This window comes from Lichenostomus cassidix, chromosome 8 (genome assembly GCF_008360975.1).
Source record: "Lichenostomus cassidix isolate B80296 chromosome 8, HeHo_3.0, whole genome shotgun sequence".
NCBI classification, from domain to species: domain Eukaryota; kingdom Metazoa; phylum Chordata; class Aves; order Passeriformes; family Meliphagidae; genus Lichenostomus; species Lichenostomus cassidix.
Genome location: NC_139489.1, coordinates 302701 through 324606, shown reverse-complemented (window position 1 = coordinate 324606; position 21906 = coordinate 302701). Strand labels below are relative to the sequence as shown.

Below are 21906 nucleotides of genomic sequence, written 5' to 3'. Positions count from 1 at the left end.
TCTGCTAGATATTTTTTTAGTCTGGAAGCATCTTTGGAATTATCTCAAAAGGTGTGGTGGCTGGGGAGTGGTTAGTACATTGAGGGGTCCTTCAGAGTACAGCCCAACAGAAAGAACACAGTTTCCTGCAAGTCATGCTCCATCTCTGAGAGTATCATCGGGCAGGCTGCTTGGATTGGAAATCTCAAGGGTGAAAAAGGGTGTTAAAATACTGAGCCGGAGTGTGTTCAGTCTTCCAGCATAAATTACACAGCTGTTTAATATTATTTACTAGTGTAAAAATGTGCTTAGAACATTCAGGCAAATCCAGAGAACATCCAAATGCACATATTTGATAGATCTCTGAAAGAAAACAAGGTATGTAGCAGTATCCATGACAACAAAGCCACCACGATCCGTGGGTATGTGAGCAAGACACTGCTTAACATTATGGAAATTTTAAAAAGCCTGCTAGTGTTGAGGGCAGAGATTTTCATGCATATTTACATACATATTAAGTTTATTACCTATTCCCAATTAGGTGTCTCGGTGTTTGTGAGGTTTGGAATCTGTTAGGAGGCAGGAGGGTGGCTGGCAGCACCCAGCTGAGGGTGCCACTGCCTCTGCCCACCCCTGGCACCCCAGCAGGCTGAGGGACGAGTGGAGGTGCTGCACCAGTGCCATCAGGCTGTGCAGGGAGCCACCAGAAGTGACACACAGGGCTGAGCAGTGCCTGAAGTCCAGTCTGGTCCCAAATCACCTGCCAGTCCTGCCCCTGTCCCCCCCATCCTGCCCAGGGGCCCCCAGAGCTCCCACGGGTGTTTCTCCCCTCTCCCTGCCCCAGCCCCGTGCAGGGCAGCACTGGCTCAAGCACACTTCATGTGTCACAGGCAGCCTGCAGGTGAACTGGGCTCCAGGGGCTTCTCACTGCAGATCTAGGCTGGCAAGGTGATATTCCTGCAGGGAAATAAACCCTGTGATGTGCTGAGAAGGGAATGGTGTCAAGGAAAAGCCAAACTCCTCTTAGTCCTGTTCTCCTATGTTGCTTCCAGTGTCACTTTTCTGATCTGTGGAAATCTGCCACATCACTGAGCACCAGTTCAGAACTGCCCTAAATTGATGATGCCAAAGGAAAAATAAATGGGAGAGTTCAGGGAAGTCCCTCACAAGACCCACTGCCCTGCAAGCAGCACAGAATGGAGGGAGGTTCCTCCTGTGAGGTTGGTGTTGGTTAGTCCAGCAGCAAGGGCTCACTGTCCCTCCATGGTTCTTGCCAAACTCAGCTCCTGCCAGTCCCATCAGTGCTCCCTAACAACAAAATCAGTCACCTCTGGATTAATGCAGCCAGGGCAATCCTTCAAATTTAGATCTTGTAAGCCAAAAATCTCATGTGGAACTATACTGCAGGAATCAGAGAGAAGAAACAAAGTCCCCTGCTCCATGGCCCATGTTGCTTTCCTGGGGTTTGCACTGTGGATCGAATGATGTTTCCCAATTCTAAAGTGCTCACAAGTGCTAAGGGACCTCTTCAGGGGTAACCATGATGATAAAAAACTTTGCATGACGCTGGAAGTTATCATTCCTCCAGAGAAGTCTCCCTTTTCAGACTGTTATTCACACGAGAAACTTTACATCCTGTCATGTATTTTTAGGGTAAATACTTCATTCCATTGCCTCAGTTTCATGACTCTTTATTTCTGACATAGGAGATTCTGAAGAGCAAAAGTGAGTAAATGTGTGACTTTGAAAGAGAAACGATAATGCTCTTTGAAACAAGGGTCACTGGATAATGCAGGAGTCCAGTTTCTCTCTCAAACATTTTCTGGGTTTTGTTGGGGTTATTTTCCCACAAATAGCTTTTTTATTTCCTGAGAAAAAGGCTGTGTGAACCCAGAGTACCCGCTGGAAAATCTGTTGTTGTGTTTATGAACTGTACAATGGGCCCGAGATTGTGACATGAATAGCAATTTAGCAAAGGGACAGAAACAAACCATCTGTGCCTGGGTGGAACTACTTCTGCACAATGTCAGCTCAGGGCAACTTTTTACAGAGAAAATACAGTAATTATAACTGAGAATACGTTCATAATGGAGTCGTTGGCACGACCTTAACTACAGCGATAGGAAAAAGCCATTAGGTGTTCACTAGGATGGATTAAGGAGCACAAGTCTCTGCTGGCTCTCCTGGGTCAGAGCGATGAGGACATTCCTGCCAGCTGCCTGCCAGCATGCAGAGGTGGCAGAGCCAGTGTGGGACCATGCTCCACTGGGACCCCCACAGCCCACCCTGGGAGGGGAGCAGCTCCACACTGCAGCCCCACAGCCCTGGAGCTCGCAGGGGAAGAGGGGAGGCAGAGACTCAGCTGTTTGCCTGGACCACAGGCAGAGAGCTGGCAGTGCTGCTCTCTTCCTCCTCAGCCATGTTTCCATGTCTTCCCTCCGCAGCATCCATGTGGGGCTGTTGGGCTGGAAAGACACCCTGGTAGCTGCACACTCCCCTCTGCCACAGGACAGGTGAAGATGGACTGAGGCCCCACTGGCACATTCTGACTGAAGTGACTGCTGTGGGGGTTTCCCTCCTGGCCCCACACAGTACCACGATGAACACCATGTCCTGCATGGCACAGTCAAACCTGCCCAAACCCATCTGGGATGGATGGGATGCTCTGGGTCACTCCCAGGGTGACCCACAGCCCTGACCCCTCCTGCCCAGCATCTCTGTCCAGCCTGCAGCTCTGCCTCTGCTCACCCTGTGCAGCAGGGTGGGACCCTCCAGCTCAGCCACCTGAACCCCAGAGTGGCACTCCCTGTCCCCTCCGAGCCAGCAGGGCTGAACATTTTCAGCACAGCACAAATTAATTTAGCCTGCGGCAGTAAAGTGCATTACAGTGGTGATTATATTCTGTACTAGAGTGAATGCACCTTAATAAACCCCAGCCAAATGCATATAGAAAAGGTAACTCTGCGGATTTATCTTTTTTTTTCTGTATTCTTTTATGGCCTCCATTTGCTTTTGTTCTCTTTTTTTATCCTTTTGGCTTTTATGTTTGCAAGTGATAAATTTTCCCATGTTTTACATTTTATATGTAGTTTATCTCTTTATTTTGTACTTATATTGCATTGAAAATGGAATGAGTCTTTAGAATAATACAGCTGATATTGAATTTTTTAAATTGCTATTGGGTATATGCTGCATAAGGTGGTTATCTGATCTCCAACTTAATCACGGGAAAATATTGCTATGGGGAAAGCTGGCTGAGTAACAATGAGCCCCCTATGCTTTCACAAAATTTATTTAACTATAAACCTATTATAAAACATTAATATAGAATTCTCTTACTTTCTGCTACATTCAGGTCAGATTTATTATGCACCATTGCTGAATTCACACCAAAACTGAATTAATCGTGCAGTCTCAGAGGTTCCTATTTAAGTTTATCAAGATATGCTCCTGTTCTCAGGATTTCCTGACTGCCAAAGTCAGTAAATATAAACAAAATTACAGTTTTGTTGTAGTTCAAAAGTGGAGATTCAGGGGTAAGATAGAACACCATGTCTTTGTCCAACTAGAAACAATGGCTGTCCAAAGCTGAAGGACAGCCAGCAAAGCCTGAAACATTCCCAATACCTTTGGCAGCCCTGGAATTGCAAAGGCCACAGGCACCTCTCCCACTCAGCCATCACTGTGGAAAAAGGTGCAGCACATTTCCACAGGGATCACCTCTTGCTGGTGCACCGTTGGTGCTGCTCTGAGGTTCTGCTGAAATTCAGGGCTGATGTTCTTCCATGGCAGCTCAGCATTGCCAGCCTTGTCCTGCCCTGCAGTGAGAGCCACGGATGGAAACCTCTTCACTGCCAGCCTTGTCCTGTGCTGCAGTGAGAGTTTGCAGCACTGACCTCAACAGATATTTATTCTTGATGTAAAGTAAGAGTAGTTTTAAGTTGGTTGCCACCACTTTTATGAGACACAAACTTGCACCTGACCATATCTGGATCTCTGCGTTTATTTGCTACCAAAAGAAAGGTAAATACTTCTCTTGCTTTTGATTTCAGGTGCCATTCTAATTACCAGAACCAGTTGTTAAACCTCTGAAACCAACTGGAATAGATCAGTGGAAGGATCTGGTCCAGTGGCTTCTTTATGTATCAAGGGGAAGTAGAATCATAGAATCAGAGAATGATTCAGTTGGAAAAGATCTCTAAGATCACTGAATTCAACCACTAACCAATCCTGGATCATGTTCAGCTGCTGTCAGCCAGCACCCCCAGGTCTTTCTCCACCTAGCAGCTTTCCATCCACTCTGCTCCAAGCCTGGAGCACTGCCTGGGTTTGTTGTGATCCAAGTGCAGTTCTCTGGATCCTCCTTCTGACCCTTTTCTGAACCTCCACTGGGACCTCCCTGGTTAGGGGAACAACTTCCTTTTTCTTGTTGTTTTTTTGTTTGTTTGTTTGTTTTTTAAATTCTCCAGTGTAGAACCAAATTAACAGAGCAGAGACTTAATCGACCTGGATACACCATCCCTTTCCCCACACAGGGTATGGCTATTTCAGCAGAGAGGAAATGGTTACAGATGCTGAGGCAAGTGAGGTGAACACTTGCACAAATGAAAAGCAAGCGTAACGGAAGACTTTGAATTCGAGTTTCCTTTGAGTGTAATTTTTCTTACAATATGATAATGATTTATATAAAAGCATCCCAGATTTGTTTTTCCAGACATTTTTGCTCAAGTATGTTGCATATTCCCAGCAGAGCAGAGTGATATCACACAGCTGATGAAAGCAATGCTCTCCAAGTCTGCAGTCGTGGCATACAAAAGGATTTTTGGAGTCTCATTTCCCTGTACAAGGGGAGATCCAGAGCTAACATTAGTTCCCAAATTCCTAGTGGGAAGTGGGCTGATTTGGGTGATTTTTGCTGATTGCAGCCAGTACAGTCAGCTGTACTTTGGAATGTATTTAATCTCGAGTCTTGCACATTCAGCTGCACCCAGTGAAGCTGATTTCCTCACCACCCTGCAGTGAGGATTTCACCCTTCACATTAATTCTGATTTTGTCATTCCCAGCTGAGTCCAGTGGATCACCAAGTCCTTCTGAAAGGGTACAGGGATGTGAAATCCCAAACCTCAGGAACAGGAGTCTCACCATCAGAGCTGCAGGAAGCCTGTCCAGTCCCTTGCATACCTCATGGCTAAAATAATGCACATTTTGACTGGTTCTCCAATTTACATCTCCTCCAGGGTTTATTTGGATTTCAAGCAATGAGCAGAATTAACCACTGAATCAAACTATAGGACATTTAATACAGGGTAGTTTTAATGTCACCTGTCAGAACAAACGTAATTTCTCAAAATCCAGACTTGTTTTTCAGTATTGCCAAGGAGCAGAGCAAAGGCTGTGGCTGCTCTGGCAACTCCCTAGCTTTGTGAGGCAGGAAGTGAAGCTCTGCTCCCACACTACCTCTGGGAAGGAGCACACAGGGTTTAGTGTCTGCGCCAGGAACAGGAGCTCCTCCACCAGCTCTGGGGCAGCTCTGGGCTTGCTGGCCTGACTTACATGATCAGGTGTAATTCTGGGACAAACTTCTACAGTTTAGAGCCTTAAAGTGCTGCCACACCAAAGCATCCATCCTTTCCCAGACTAGTCAAACTTCTAAGGACAAAGAAAAATGAAATTACAGAGTGGCAGTAATCCTATTTCAGTTAATGATCTCATATAACGGCTTGTTTGTGACAAAGCTCATCTCTTCTCCTGAAGACTGCTCAGCTGTGGAATCAGGATCAATTTCTGGAATAGGAAAGAACATGTTCCTGTTTGTTTCATTTGAATTTCTCTTTTAATGTGTTGGTAATATCTGCAATGCCCACTGCTGATGTAATATAGATCTAATTCTCAGCTCATTTAGCTGCTGCCTCAATAGGAACACAATGCCTTGTGGGAGTGATGATTAGAGAGCAACAGCAGAGATATAAAGCAGAGATAAATGAAATAAATTCCAGAAAAGTTACTAACAGCATAATCTGTGGCCACATCAGTCAGCTGCTACTCTGATGCACTAAATTGCTGCTTCATTTTGTTGGGTTTTTAATGATAGCCACATTATAAAGCAGCAAGGAGGAGAAAAGCAGCAAGAATGCATAACCCACCCTCTCCTCCCGACCCCAGTGTCAGGGGAGTATCAAGTGTGGAGGAGATGGAGCCATAAAAGTGAATGGCACGGCACATGCCTCTCAAGCTGTTATCTGTTATCTATAAAAAATTAAAATGAGCTCGTTATTTCATATGTGCCAGAAAAATGGGTTCATCAGTATTGTGCTAAAATGCATTATGACTTACTGATTCTTGATCTCATGGCTGTTGTACTTATTTGAAAACATATTTATAAGCTTTGTGTCAACTGCCAGCCATTGAATTTTTATTGTATATTACAGAGAGAAGTCTTATGTCTCAATTTGCATCTCTCTTAGAAACATGGAATCATAGAATACATAATTCTGTTCTTGTGTGATTTACTTGGGAAATATCCAATCACAGGCTCTGGGAACATCCTGCTAACACACCCTGGTGACTTCTGCTAGTTCCTGTCCCACTGCCTGGCTGTGCAGAGCTGCAGCCTCTACCCCCAGGCAGGAGTAATGCCTTAGAAATGCCTTTGTTCACACACAGCCTGGCAAAAGCTGAACAAACAAACAAACAAACAGTGAGAGATCCAGGCTGCAGCTGAAGGGACAAAAATATACCTCAAGCTCATCCCATTCCACGCCCTGCCACAGGCAGAAACTCCTTCCACTGTCCCAGGTTGCTCCAAACCCTGTCCAGCCTGGCCTTGGACACTGCCAGGGATCCAGGGGCAGCCACAGCTTCTCTGGGCACCCTGTGCCAGGGCCTCCAACCCTCCCAGGAGCAATTCCTTCCCAATATCCCATCCATCCCTGCCCTCTGGCAGTGGAAGCCATTGCCCTTGTCCTACCATTCCAGGCCCTCATCCAAAACCACTCCCCAGCTTTCTAGGAGTCCCTTTAGGCTCTAAGGATGAATATATTAAAACAATTGAGTGCCATGGCAGCATGAGTGTTTTCACAGGTGGACATTGCTTGCTCTGGGACAAAAGCCACCTTGTAACATTGACATTGATCTCTTGTAAAGCCAGCACCGATCCTCCAGCTTTGTATCATGGCAGAAAGATAAAGGGAGGAAGATGTGCAGTGCCTGGGCTTAGCCTTCCTTCCAGCCTCTACTGCACCTCAGTTTGGCTTGTACAAAAACATGGAAAATCATACTTTGCCTTGGTGGTATTTTGGTGAGTCATGGTATTATGCTTCCCCCTCCCCATCTCCACTGAACCCCTACCCCTTTTTCAAGATTTTGAGAAAATCTGAATGTTCCTGCAAATGTTTTCAAATCCAGAAATTAGGAGCTGAGAAAAACCACAACAGAATGTTTGGGTCAATGTTTGCCATCATTCTTCTGCTTCAGAGGTTTTAGTCCTTCCATCAGAGCAGAAATAGAATCATCTGACCAACTGCTGGCTGAAATGATTGAGCAGCTGATTCCCAGCTGATCCCATTCCTAAAGATTAGTCCAATAAATTTATACCTATCTGTATATTTTCAGCAAATTTTCTCTTTCCTCTTTTCCCTATAGCATTCCCCTCTCTCTCTCGTGTCTCTCCCTGTCTGCCAGCTCTCTCTTTCCTGGGAGGAGGGCAGCCAGGGCTCCTGCCCCACACAAGCCTCTCCATCCCTGCCCTGCCCACCAGAGCTCTGCTTCAGTTCCTTTCAGCAGCTGCTCTTCCAAGCTTCAAGAGATGAACTTCCAAAGTGGCAGATTTCTCCTGGGCTGCTCCAAGGGCTGATCTGTTTGCACTGAACTAGCAGCTTGAGGAGGGGTGACACATTGCTGGGGGGTTGCTCCTCAGGGAGGAGCAGGACAACCTGTCCAGAGTGGCCTCAGGTGTCACCTCCTGCCACCCTCCACTGTCCCTTCAGTGCTCATGCTGATTTCCTTTCCCTTGCCATTCCCAGCTGAACACGTGCCTGTGCTCCATTACTGTAATTCTGGAAATCTGTAAAGGCTGCAAACCAAAATCTCTGCAAATATTTGTGTTAATGTTTAATGAATTTGCTTCAGCTGTGTTTACCCTGCTTTGTAGTCCCATCATCCAAACACTCAGGCATGAAAGCCTCACAAATATGACTCAAGACTGAAGCAATGTCTAAAAGAAGGATTTCCTCCCCAGGTTCATGCACAGCAGTGTCCCAGCAGTGTCCCAGCACTGTCCCAGCACTGTCCCAGCATTTCTGAGCCCTCTGGTCACAGAAAGATTCACTATTCAGACTTCAGAGGAGTGACCAAGGTCAAGGCCAGTTGGATGGGACTTGGGACTGGTCTAGTAAAAGGTGTCCCATGGCAAGGGGTGGAATGAGAGGAGCTTTAAGGTTTAGGATTAGGATCAGTCCAGCACACTGCAGTGAACCTGGGCAGGAGCACCATGACATCTCACAATTCATGCCTTGCTGAGGGGCTGCAGGAATAATTAATGTTTGCAGAGCACTTTGGAAAAGGTAAATTCCTTTTCGTTGTTGGCATCTTCTGCTGGATGAAACCAGGCAGACGTGAGAGACTTCGCCTCCCCCTCAGGCTGAGCTCCTCTGCTCGTCTGTTCTCCTCATTAAGGGTCACAACATCTTCCCAACACGGGCTAACCCACAAGGGCACTTAATTATATAGATAACATAGTTTGTGTCACAACTAATCAGACTCCGTGTTACACAAGAATCTCTTCTGAAGTGAGAGGCTAACGCGTCATGGGTGTGAATAACAATGTGTGCAGCCATGGAGAGAAAAATCATCAGGAGTGGGTGTTGGACCCACTCCAGAAATCTGATGTTCAAGGAGAGAATTAAGCTGAACCAGTGACATTCTCAACTGCAGAAATACAAAAACACATATGTTTTCTGTGGGTTTGTCAGTAAGAACAAAATAAATCCATTGCACTTCAGGTTATTCACAAGTGGTCATAATCCATGTCACGTCACAGTTTTTCCAGCGGGAGGCAATTGGAATCCCATTATTGTGTTCTGGGAGCAATGGGGGCACACTGCATATTACTTTTAGTCACACTGACTTCCACCTCACCCCACTGTAATCAATGTTAAAATTCAGATCAATAGGACTATTTATATGCCTTAAGTTGGGTTCATGCATGAAGGTCATCCACGAATCAGATTCTAACAGTGCAATAAAGGTCCAAAAATCACATAAATGTTAAATCATAACCACCTGACCCAAACCTGATTTTCAAGGCAAGCAATCCCCATTCTCTATGATAAACATGGTGAAACGACATAGAAAGGTTCTCCACAGTGGGGTATTTGTTCCCATTTACTGTGCAGCAAGATCAAGATAAAATACTTGTTGGATGCTGCTGTAGCCCAGAGGAACACCTGCCCAGCATTCCAACACCCTTTAGTTCCTCCTGCTCCCATCTCTTTGTACTCTATGGGATACTAAAAACTTTGATCCATGCTTTCCTATAGTGTTCATACATAATTTTCTTTAATAGAGGAACTAAAATGTGAGTGGGTTGTGTGTCTTAAGACAGATTCATTGCCAAGTTAACATTAGATGTTATTTTAAAAACTCATAAAATTGACAAGTGGTGTGGCTGCATAAGTCGCAATAAAGACATTTTGTTTGCTCGGAATGCCAGGCAGAACTGATGGTTATGTTTTCAGACTTACAACAGCAAATGGGTTTGATATGTCTCATCATTTGTATAAAGAGACAGAGCAGCAGTGTGTGCTGAGGCCCAACGCCTGGAGATGGCAACAGGAATGAAACATTTGGCTCTGGCCACGTTATTGGGTGATTCCTGGGAATGGGTGTGAGGGAAAGAGTGTTGGGAAAGAGAGCAAAAGGGAAAACTCTCTCGAGACAACTTGCTGATGATGAATAAAAGCAAACACAATTAGGAGCACACTGGTACCTGGGACAGCTCTCTGCTGCAGAGCTCCAACCAGGTCAGTGCTTCATTTAACCTGGGGAGAAAAAAGAAAGCAAGGGCAACATTGAAAAGTCATGTTCGCAGTAACTGCATTCACCTGGGCTGTCCAGGTGACATTCATAATTTCCAGAAAGTGGCTTTTTTCTCCAGCTGCAACACAAGACCAGGGGCTTTGCCTTGTGGCAGTTTGTGAGCCATAGGCAGAGAAGAACCCCCGAGGCTGGAGCTCCAGCACTCTCTGACTTGCTGCCCTTCCAAGAGCTCCCTCTGCCAGAGCCCTGTGGTTCCCAGCCCAGGTTCCCAGTCAGTCCATGACTGCTCTGTGCACAGTGCTTGGGTCCTTTCTCCCTCGGGCTCCTCATGGAGAGGCTGCTCAAACAGACCCTGCAGCTTCCTGAGCCCTTGTGCTGCCCCAGCCATGTCCCAGTGCCTCTCACTCAGTGCTGTCAAACATGTGGGCAGAATTTCAAACATCTAAAGGCTCAGATTCACTGCTAACACTCAGGAAATTGTTGCTTTGTGAAGGCAGAGAGCTGAAGAAGAAATGCTGACACAGCAGTCATCGAGGCTGTGACAAGAAACATCCATTTCAAAATATTTGTATTTCTTTTCAAACTAGGACATAAGTGGTGCTTTGTGATTGACATGATCTCAGCTTTTGGTGCTCTCAGGGACAAGTTCAGAGCCAGGCAAGTGGGGCAGAACACATTTCCATCAGACATCTTCTTTGGTGTGAAGAACCCCCCAGGAGCACAGCTTGGTCAATGCTGTGCTTGTGTCACACACAAGTTCCTGCATGGCTTTTCTGCCTGTTTGGGGGAAAGAAAGGATTAACTCTGAGTTATCAGCCCCAGTAAAAGCCTGTCCCCAAACAGGATGCTGCAGGCTCAGAGCAGAGGCTCCTGGATAAATGTGGCCTCATAACTCACATTTGTCCTTTTCCCATAGAAGGAGAAAAATTTTCAAAATGTGCACTGAATTTATACCTCTGTAGTTGTAAAAACAGGAATTACAATAAATCCATAGTTCAGCCTCCTTCTGCAGTACTTACTTTACAACTGTGACCAGAAAGGGCATTGCTCACAGACACTGATATCAGGCAAGCTGGGGCCCAGCAGAGGAGCTCAGCTCTCTGACCCTGCTGGCATCACCAGCCCAGCTCTGTGCACCCACAGCAGGAACCCTCACAGCCCCCAGCCTGGCCTTTGGCCAAGCTCCCTTTGGGGACAGGACCCCATGCCCAGCCAGGTCCCACAGCACCCAGTGCCACAGACCAGACCCATGAGTGCTTCTGCTTTCCAGCAAAACACATCCCAGTCCTCCTCCTAATGTTATCTCCAGCTATAATTGTGCAAAAACACCTTGCTAACCTCATATTTTTCAGATTAATTTCAGCAGCATCAGCATATTGGCAATTCACTTAACTAATTATTGAATATGTTTGTTTTCTTTTAAAGTATCCCCAGTAATAATTGTTGGCTCTCTTGTTATAAAAGATGCCAGAAGCTATTTAAATTAGTATTACTTTTAAAGCACAAATGACATTTTTAATATCCTCCTGGATGCTTATTACCACAGGAAATTGCCACAGGAGTCCAGTGTCATCCTTTCTGGAACTGATGTTCATATTCTTCTCATTTTTCCCTTGGCCTCACCAAGCACTCCCAGAGCAGCAATCCCACCTGACTGGGGACATCATCCTGTCGTGGTTTACTGAGATCCAAGGCAATGACAGGAGCAAGACTTTTCTGTGGGACAAAATTTCTGACCAACAGTAAAAAGTATTAGAAATAATCTTTAAGGTCTCTTCCAGCCCAAACCATTCTCGGATTCTGTGACTCAATGATTCTTTGCTCTTTTAAGGCAATGCTGAATGCAAGTTCTGGTGATTTTGCCCAAAATGCCATTTTATAAAACTGACATTTCGTAAGAAAGCCATGTCAACACGTGAAGCATGAAGCTATTGATGTCCTCAGCAAGACACCCTTCTCCTCCTCCAGTAAGTTCCACCACCCCAGAGATGCTGTGCTGATGTGGAAGGGCTCGAGGAAGGCACTTGGCTGCAGCTGATGCCTCAGAGGCCACGAGACAGAGATCTGCCCTGCCAGGAACGTGAGGCTCAACCCCCATGTCCATCAGAGGGACACTGCTGCTCTGCTGAGTCCCCAGGGGCCAGGGTTCTCTCCCTGAATGCTGAGCCGAAGAAATAAATATTGAAGGGAAAAAAGGCACTTGGACCCAACTGTCACCTTTCATAAAGTTGCTGGGACAAATCCACGTTGTTCCACTGCCTTCTCCCAGCAAACACAGGGCTGGGTCAGTGGAGTAGAAAGTGCTCCCCCCTCCTCTCATCCAAATCTCATTAAAATTTGGGTCTAACAGGTGTTGGTACAGTCAGAGCATCATCTCGCTAGAGCAAATAAAATCAAAATCCGCAACGAAATTAAAAATCAATATACAAAAATAACACACTAGAGAGATGCATTGAAAAGATCCATTTTCAAATGCACCTTTTGGTACCTGCATCCTCCTTGGCAGTGCACAGGAGGTTGTCTGCTCTCACTTGGACTGGAATTCTGTCTGTGAACTGAAGTGAAAAGAGTGGAGCTCATTGCTCATGTTACTGATACGCTGGTCATCCCAAATTTCTCACCTCACTGCCCAAATTGCTTTCTAAGGACCCAGTCCAAAGCCTACAGAAATAAACAGGAGTTTTTCTATTATGTGCAGCAGGCTTTGGATGGAGCCTGGCCTCTTGCAGGGCTGGTTGCTGAAAGACATCAGTGCATAGGAATTGAGTCGTGGTTTTATAAAGTGGATATTTTATGAATAATGTTCTCAGGCTGAGCCCCCAGAGCACAAAAGAGATTGGTTTTATACAGTTTAACCATAAAGCCCTGCGTCTATAATCAGAGAAATGTGTTCTCCTTCCCCTGCACTGGGCAGGTCAGATGTCCAGCACATCCCCTCACTGCAGCACAAGCTCATTCAGCCTCTGTTTCTCAGACTCACCCCTGATTTATTGCTCCTCTGCTGCCCAGGTCACGTTCACAGTGCACAGGCTGGGATGGAGATCTGAGTGGATAAAAGCTGAGGGTCCCTGATGTCTGCTCCTCATGCAGCCCTTCTGCAGAGCTGAGGGATGTTCCCATCCCTCCCAGTTGCTCCAGCTGTCTGTGCAGCTCCAGCACGGAGCATTGTGGCAGCGTGTGGATCACTGGTGACACTGCGTGCACAGCAGTGCTTATTGTCTGTGGAAATAACAGATGTTTCAGCCATTTTCCACCAGCGTTTTTCTTAGTCTGAGATTCAAACACAGCCCTGCTTGCAGAGCCCACAGCCAGCTGCTGCACTTCAAAAAGTGTCAAACCACTGTGAGTTGAGCTCAGTAATTAAATATGAGATGGCATTAAAAAGAAAGACTTTTAAGTGAAGCTGGCCCAGATTCAGTATCAAGATATTGATTTAAAGCATGAGACCAAATCCTGTGTCCTACATGGCCTTGCAGCTATTGAGATACATCTCTGAGCTCCTGCCGAGGTGATCAGCTTTCTACTTAAACTTTGTCACGTCCTCCTCTCAGGAGATGTGCTTTGAACCTGGGGATGTCTCTGGCTCCATAAGTCGCTGCAGCTGCAGTGTGTGAGCAGCACTGGCAGTGCCAGGCTGGGGCAGTTGGAAGGAGCATCATCAGTGCTCAAACAGCCCCTCTGCTCCCCGAGGGACTCACGTGCATCTGGTAGCAGAAATTAGTTGAGCAGATAAAAAGCTGCCAGGACTCTGTCCCTGGGATGGATTGGCAGACTTCTATAGTGTAATCAGCTTTACAAACTGCAATCTGAGTCACTCTCCCTTCTCTCCCTCCTTTCCTACAAAACCAAGCACACACAGCACTGGTTGGCAGTAGCAGGAATCTGTCTGAATCCCAAAGTTCCACCCATATGAAGTCAAAGCCACTGCTCCCAGCTGAGCTGGCTTAATGATGCTCTTTGTTGACGTCACTAAGAATAAAACTGCACCTGCCTAAGCAATACTTCAGCTGCTTCCAGAAGAGGAAGAACTAATACTGGAGCCCAGGGATGTGCTCTTACCAACCACACCGGGGACAGGGGAAGGAGGAGAAAGAACATTGCTGTGTCCCATTCCCCCCATTCTGAAAACTCTTTAGTTTTCTGAAAACTCTTTAGTTTTCTGATTTGTCCCCTCTTCTTCCCCCAAAGACCATTAATGGGTGTTTGTCTGCTGCCTTCTCCATTCCTGTAACTATTCCCATTCCCATCTGCATGATAGAGAGATTGCATTGCACATCCTTTCCTAAATCTGGGCCTTTTTTACACAGTGTAACTTCCAGCAAAATGTGGTACTTGCTCAGCATCCCTGGGTCACATCCTTGCCTGCAGTCCCCTCAGCAAACCTGACACTGTCAGCCTCCTGACAGCCCTCGCGGGTCTCCTGCGAGAGCAGCATGCTCTGGGCTGACCAGAGTGGGCAGTGTGGGCAGTGCAGAGCCCAAGCCTGCTGCCCAGCCGTCCTGCCTCCCTCTTACCGAGAGGTTTCTTTTCATGCTTACACATAACACCAGCTGAAGTAATCTGGTATGATAACTGTTCATGATGAGAGATGTTTCTGAGTCAAAAAACTTCCATAGCATTGAAAAGCATGAGAGTTAATTTGCAACCATGTCTATGCATGAGGTGACAAAATCGTTGTGAGGTAATAATAAAGATATTACTGACCTCTCTCGAGGATCTTCTGTCTCTAATTTAATAGTTTCAAGCTTTTTAGAGCATTTTCCAGCACAGTTTTCTCACTTCAGCTGGGCACAGCTTGTGACCTCCATCTGAATAGTGTCAAATCACAAGGCTCATGAGCATACGAATAAAAACCTGTTTTCTCTGTCTCAGCTGTCTGGACACAGTTTGCCAGAGCACCTTGTGCCAGAGCACAGTGACCAGTCGGGCAGGGCAGGGTGGCACCTACAGCTGACCTGGCCCAGGGGTGACCCACACCCTTTGGGGTCACCAAGCAGCCACAGCTGAGCTCCCTGTGCTGTGCCATGTGGGTTCCCCATGGCTGCACCACACACAGGGCTGGGGGAGCTTCACACGGGATTTAGGAATAATTCTGGTGTCTAGGAATGACCCAGGCATGATGTACCCCAGAGTGCTTTATCCACGGACACAGGGGAAAACTGTCTCCATGTAAAGAGGACAAAGTGGGATCCAGAAGGCAAGAAGAAAAATCTCACCCACACAAAACTTAAGTGAATTACAAGAGCATCAATAAATCCCAGATTATTCCTATTCAAATAGGATCTGGACCTCCCAGTGCTGACTGATTGCACTGAGTGAGATCAGGAACGCAGACAAGGAAACAAAAAAAGGCTTTTTTACATCTTCACCTTTATTAGGCAAGAAAAAATAGCTCCAAATTCTTCTAAGGGGCTGCTGTGCTAATTCTCCTCGTGGTGCTCTGCCTTGACTCAGCAGTTTGAATACTTCCAGTATTTCACCTCCCTGCTGAGAGAGGCACTGCACTTCTCCTCACACCTGAGAAAAACCTTACGTGTGCCAAACTAATATGTTCAGAGGGGGTTTTCCCTACAAAGGCACAAGAAGAGGGAACTTTTGAAATATGCACTTTGGATTCTCATTCCTTAGATAACCTTGTGGCAGCAGCATCCCCTTTCCAGGGCTATCAGTAAACACAGTGCAAGAGCCAAACCTCTGCTCCCCATGGGAATCAGAGAGGGGAATTTGGGGATTGGGATTCCAGGATCCTTCACACTTACGGTGTCTCTAATTCTCCATTGTTCTGGCAGAGAGACTGGAACAGCCAAAATTCATGACAAGCCCTTAATTGTCCCTTTCCGTGGAAAATGGGTGTTTGTGTGCACAGAGTCAGAACTGTTTCCATTCATTACCCCCTCCTTGTGCTGCTAACTGTGAATAAGCAGCAACACTTTGATAAAGTTTGCAAAAGCATAATTAGTCCTACAGGCAAAATATTTTCCCATTTCAAATGCTGCTTCCCCAGCTGTACTTTGCAGATTTATGATTTCAAAAGCAGCTGATCGCAGCCTTCACTGCAGCTCAAGATTTGAGAGGTTTGGGCTTAATGACATTCAAAACCTTATTAAAATACAAGCAGAGAGAGATGCAGTACATGATCCTCCATTTTCTTTGTTATGTGCATCTGTCACAATCTAAAGATGTGAGAAAAAAAGAGAAATCTAATACAAACAGACTTTGTCAGGAATTCTGCTGGGATTCCATAGCCTGTAATCTTTTTTTCATGCAGTCCTTTATTTCTGTAATGAGCTAAAACACACTCAAGCAAGCGAGTCCCTCTTTCAGCACTGCTGAGAAGGAGATATTGCAGTAAAGGATGAAGAGAGAGCCACAACACATCTTGCTGCCTGGGTCCAGCTGCAGGGAGGACGAGAAGAGTTCTACCTGGTGCTCTCTGACGTGTGACACCAGTGCTGACACGAGGATGGAAACTCCCCAGAAGCTGGAGCTTTTGTGGCTCTAAGGTCCCATGATGTCAGTTATAATCAACCTCCTCTTGCAGAAACAGACTGCCAGTGGGCTCGTTTTCAAACAGATCAAATATTTTGCTGCTTAGCTTGACTTTTAGGTTTATTTCCCAATTGACTTGCCTGTAACAGCTTCCCTTGTACTCAGATTCCTGGGTTTCAGGAGCAGGGTTTCAGCTGCTCAGCCTGTGCTGAAACAGTGAGTAAGTTTTTATTTGTTTTACTCCCTGAAAATGTCAAGATTTAATGCAGCTTCAAGCTCAGCTCAGCTGCTGCAGTGTAAGAGTTCTGCACTGTTTGCCAAAGCTGGACGTTCTGACAGCCCTGGCCTAAATCCATACACAGGGAGATGAGGTTTTCTCCCAGCCAGAGGAAATCTTCCTGGCACCAGTGTGGCTTCTCAGGCTGCTGGTGTCCCCTTAGGGTCCAAGCAAGCCTCTTTTAGAGCTGAACAGCAGCGTTTTTCCAAGGGTGGTAGGATGGAGTTGACGCTGGACCAACTCTTCACATGTACCACAGGAAGCTCCTTAATTTTAATTTTGTATTAGGTTTATAGTTTCTTATCTCATTTGCATCTGAACAGACATTTCCATGCACATTCACCAGCTTCTTTTAACACAGTTACTGCTGTCTGGATTACAGTAGTTCACTGTGGTCCATATTGGGAATTCTCTGCATATTCCAAGCAGTAAGTGCTGGGTTGGCTGTGCCCACTGGTTATTTGAATTCAAACAGTGAGCATTGCTCCTGGCTCATCCCTGGGCCTGCCAGGTTGCTGCTTTCCAGAGCAAATACTGGAATGTGCTCCTTGCTGTTCTGACCAGATTTATTTCCTGTGCCACCTGATGCAAACAGCAACTTCCTTTGAAAACCACATTTGCATTTTCAACCTACGGCTGTTTCTTTGTCCCAGCCCGGGGCAGGGCAGCTGCAGGGGCTCCGACAGATGGGGATAAACATCTGCAGGACAGACGGACAGACGGACAGGGAAAGCAGGGAAAGTGAGTGGTTGGGGAAGTGGTGAAGAGCAGAGAGGGAAGAGACGGAGTAGAGGAGTGTTCAGATCAATAGAAGTTTGGAGAATGCAGAAACCTGTTAAACCAGTGCTCCTCTTCTCCAGTGGGAAGCCACCTTTAATCGAAAAACTAAGATAAAATAACACAATAAAATAAAATAGAATTGGGATGTGATGGTGCCACACACCAGCTAACGCTTTTTTTCTTTTTTGTTCTGTCAGCCTGGGATGGCCTGGCAGGCTAGGAACATCTCTAACAGCCTCTTGATGTGGAAATTCCTTCCTGGGAGCACCGAGAGATAAAGATCTCTCCCCCAGGCAAAACAAAGGAATGGGCTTTCTCCGGAGCAATTGAAAAGCGATTTGGTGGCGATTAGGCAGAAAGTGAGGAAACATTCTCCTCTCATCTGTTTGTTTAACTAACAAAAGAGTCGCGTGCCGCTTTCTGTAGCTCAGACACTTCAAATAGTAACATAGCCGAAAAACAACCAAACATTCCGAAAAGGAAACATTTGAAACCCAAACATTTTGATAACCAATTATCAAAAATAACAAACACTTTAAGAGTGAGAAAAGTTTCTCCTCTGGTCTGTTTGTTTAACTAACAAAAGAGTCGCGTGCCGCTTTCTGTAGATCAGACACTTCAAAAAGCAACATAGCCACAAAATAACCAAACATTCGAAAAAGGAAACATTGGAAACCCAAACATTTTAAAGTGCAAAAAGAACCAATTAGCAAAAATAACAAACACTTGAGACAGGAGAAGTAACCGAACGTTTCCAGGAGCAAGCAGAGCCGAGGTGGCAGCTGCCCTGCGCTCGCTGTGCTTGCAGGATTATCGCTGCGCAGAGGCTGGCCGTTAATTTTTATGAAAATGACTTTGTAAACGGCAGCTTATTGAGATATTTATTGGCGGTAATTATTCAAATGAAGGAATAAAGCAGATAAATGTGGTTCTTCAGGAAATTAGTGCTGATTTGCAGCACGAATAAATACAAATAGCCTGTCTTCTCCCACGCTCAGCAATGACACAGAAACAATCCTGCCCCGCAAAGAGCGCGGCTGCTCCAGGAGGAGCCCCGGGGGCTCACAGGACCATTCCTGGGAATAATTCACACCTCATAATAAACTGCGTTGGAAGGATCTGAACGCCTTAGTTTTGCAGGCACTTAAGAAGCTTAGGGGAAATTAAAGCACATTGTAGATATATGATTTATAAAGAAGGAAATACTAACAGATCTTTCCTTTATTATGTTCCACAGTGACTTTAATTCCTCTCCAAAAGCAAGAGGTTAGTGTGATCCCAGTAAATCGCAACGGAGTGTTTGTAAGGAGCACCAAGGTGGGGCCAGGGCTGAACCCTCAGGAACCAAACCCTGCCTGGCACTGGCTCGTCTGCCCTTGGGCTCACAGCTGAGCAGCTGCTGCTTCTCCTCCTCCTCCTCCTCCTGAAGAGAAACAGATGCAAAGGGAAGGTCCTGAATCTATTAATTAAATATCAATATGGTCTAAAATACTAATATCCTCTTTAGAAACTAACAGATACCAGGGCTTCTAGGCAGGAGAATGTACATTGTAGGAGTCAGTTAAAGGAGGATAACAGGTATTAGGCATCTTACTTGATAATAAAAATGAAAGGCTTCCAGCCTGAGCACCCCAGGCCCAGGCTTGGGCTTCTCCACGTGTGAGGCAAAGCACCTCCCCGTGTGGCTGACTAATAGGAGCAGCAAGTCCTGACTGTAGATTTCCAGCTGGAAATTTATTCCTGAGCAAATGGTAAGTAAAGATTTTGACTTTGGAGTCGTCTCTTATGATCAGCAGCCTTAATCATGAAGATAAATTTCTGAGCATGTCAAAACATTTATGGAAAAGAGTTGAAGAATTTAAAAACACGCAGTGATTCCTTAGGTGCTGAAGTCCAAGCCACTATCCCAGCTGTAAGATTTAGTTTCAATTCAGTTTCAATTATAAAATTTTATTCTTGCTATTAATTCCCACTGTCATCTGAAATCTAAAGATTTGAAATAGTAATACTCAATTATGGTGAGAAATAGAAACTTCTCTAGTATTTTCTGTGTTCATAAAGGGCATGCTTTTAGTATTAAGCAGTGGAAATATTAGCTAATAATATAGAAAGATATAGAAATGTAGCTTTGTATAAAAAAATTAATGACCTGGGTTTAGATGAACTCCCATTTGCATTGTTGACTATTTTCTCTCATCTTCAAATCCCTTTTTTGTTGCTGAAATGGATTTGCCTCTGCTGAGATGTCAGGTCTGTGCCCACCTCCTCTCCCCTCCTGTGCCTGGTTTGGAGCTGCAGCTTCTGCTCTGGGGACATCCCAGTCACTCACAGGTGTCTGCATTTTGTGCTTCCTTCCCTTGGAAGCTGACAAATGAGAGCAGGAATCAGAAAGCAGTGCTGTTTCCAAGTGCAGACATAAAGGAGCAATGACCCCAAACTCAGCTTCCCTCAGGACACTGGGAATTAAGATCCACCTTTGCCTCTGCTCCCCTGACCAACACCAAAGCATCCATTGCATTCTCCAGCCAGCATGTGGGATCAGCCTCTGGGTGTTGCCTTACAAAGGTGAATCCATGCAAGAGAGAGAGATGAGCACCAGAATCAAGATGCTTTATCGGGATGGAAACACCAAACCATGCACACCCGTGCTCCAGGCTGGGCTGGTGCTTTCCCTCGCTCTCACCAGCACCGTGTGGGGAGCCAGGGAGCCCCTGGGCCACCTTGCAGCAGGCTGGAGGAGTACAGGGAATGGGGATCCACTCTGGAATGCTGGCTGCACCTGCGATGCTCAGCAGCAGGATCTGCTCTCTGCTACCCCATGGATCGTGTTCCCCATGAGGGCAGAAATTATTGTTTATATTCCTGAAGGAAGGGTGAATAGCCAGGTCTGATCGCACTCCCAGGGCAGTGCTGGAATGCTGAAACGCAGGGCTCAGCCATGAAACACAAATCCCAGCAGTGGGGTGTGGAGCAAGGCCAGATGGGATGGCCCAGCAGCAGACACAGGCTGCAGCAAGGATTATAACAAAGTCATCAGTTTTGTGTTTCAGCTCCTGAAGATGTGATCCTGACAACAGCACAAATAAATTGGGTGTCTGATATACAAACACTCCTGAAAATTTTATATTTACATGGCAACCAGCTTATTATATTTACATGAACATCTGCTGCAGGTTCACTAAAATCTTTAAAACAGATGGACATGAAGAAAGAGCTGGTAATTAACAAAGCTATATGTTGATTAAATCAGCATGTGGTTAATTTTAATGATTACTGATCTTTATTGGGGTCCATAAGACTTCTCAAAATCAAATCCACTTTAGCTGATGTGTTGATTAGCCACAGACGCTGGTGCTGCTCGTTGTGTGCTGCAGTGCTGTGGCAGCATGGATGGCTGGTGACACTGCACCCCTCTGCAGGGTCACAGCCTGATCCTGCTTCCAGCAAAACCAACTGGAGTAAGTAATCATGGGTCCATAGCCAGGAATTGCTGCTGTGAGCATCCTCTGTGGCTTGGACATAAAAACTTGACAGGATTAGTTCCTTTCCAAGTAGAGCATCCTTTCAGAAACCAGACTTCAACTCCATTGAGACACTTTGGCAATGAGGAGCTAACCAGCTGCTCCAGTGGGATGCTCCAGCTCCCAAATGACTCTCACCATACTCAAAATGTACATTTCTCGCAGCTTCAAGCTTTAGATCTACTTATATTCCTGTCTACTTAGTTGTGCAGCTCTCTGCTGTCAAAGTTGTGCCCCTCATGCTCACAGAACAAACCACCCTTGCCCATGGCACTGCTGAGCTCAGCACTGACCCTCAGAGCCTCTCTGTGCCTGGCAAACACCACACACAGCCCATGGCACTGCTGAGCTCAGCACTGACCCTCAGAGCCTCTCTGTGCCTGGCAAACACCACACACAGCCCATGGCACTGCTGAGCTCAGCACTGACCCTCAGAGCCTCTCTGTGCCTGGCAAACACCACACACAGCCAGTGCATCAGCAGGCTCCACATCTACCACATTTGTCAATTCATTTAAAAACAGTCAGTCTTATGTACTGGTCCTATTCTTCATATTGCAAGCTGATTGGCACTAATTAGAATGCATTCTAATTAATTATTCATTAATCAAGTCTCACATCGGCTCTTCTGTTGTTGTGCCCAGGATCAGGGATCAGGGATGTACCCACATGGCACTGATCACTCCTCCAGCATAAACCTCCTTCCTGCCTCTCCTGTCCTCTCAGTCCCTGATGAAACTGCAGCCTCAGACACTATTTTCTGGCCAGTTCTACTGGTGAGAAGAAAACAAGACGTTAATCTTAGAAGAACTTTGAATTTGTGTG

General features: G+C 45.9%; 1 long non-coding RNA gene across 1 annotated transcript; it reads right to left on the bottom strand.

The window, feature by feature from the left end:
• Positions 1-15447: 15447 nt before the first annotated feature.
• On the bottom strand, positions 15448-19833 carry LOC146433580 (uncharacterized). The gene is made up of 3 exons (XR_014853594.1): positions 19711-19833; positions 19156-19301; positions 15448-17481 (listed from the first exon to the last, which is right to left on the bottom strand). It is a non-coding gene; the product is annotated as an uncharacterized LOC146433580 (long non-coding RNA).
• Between the last annotated feature and the right edge of the window lie 2073 nt (positions 19834-21906).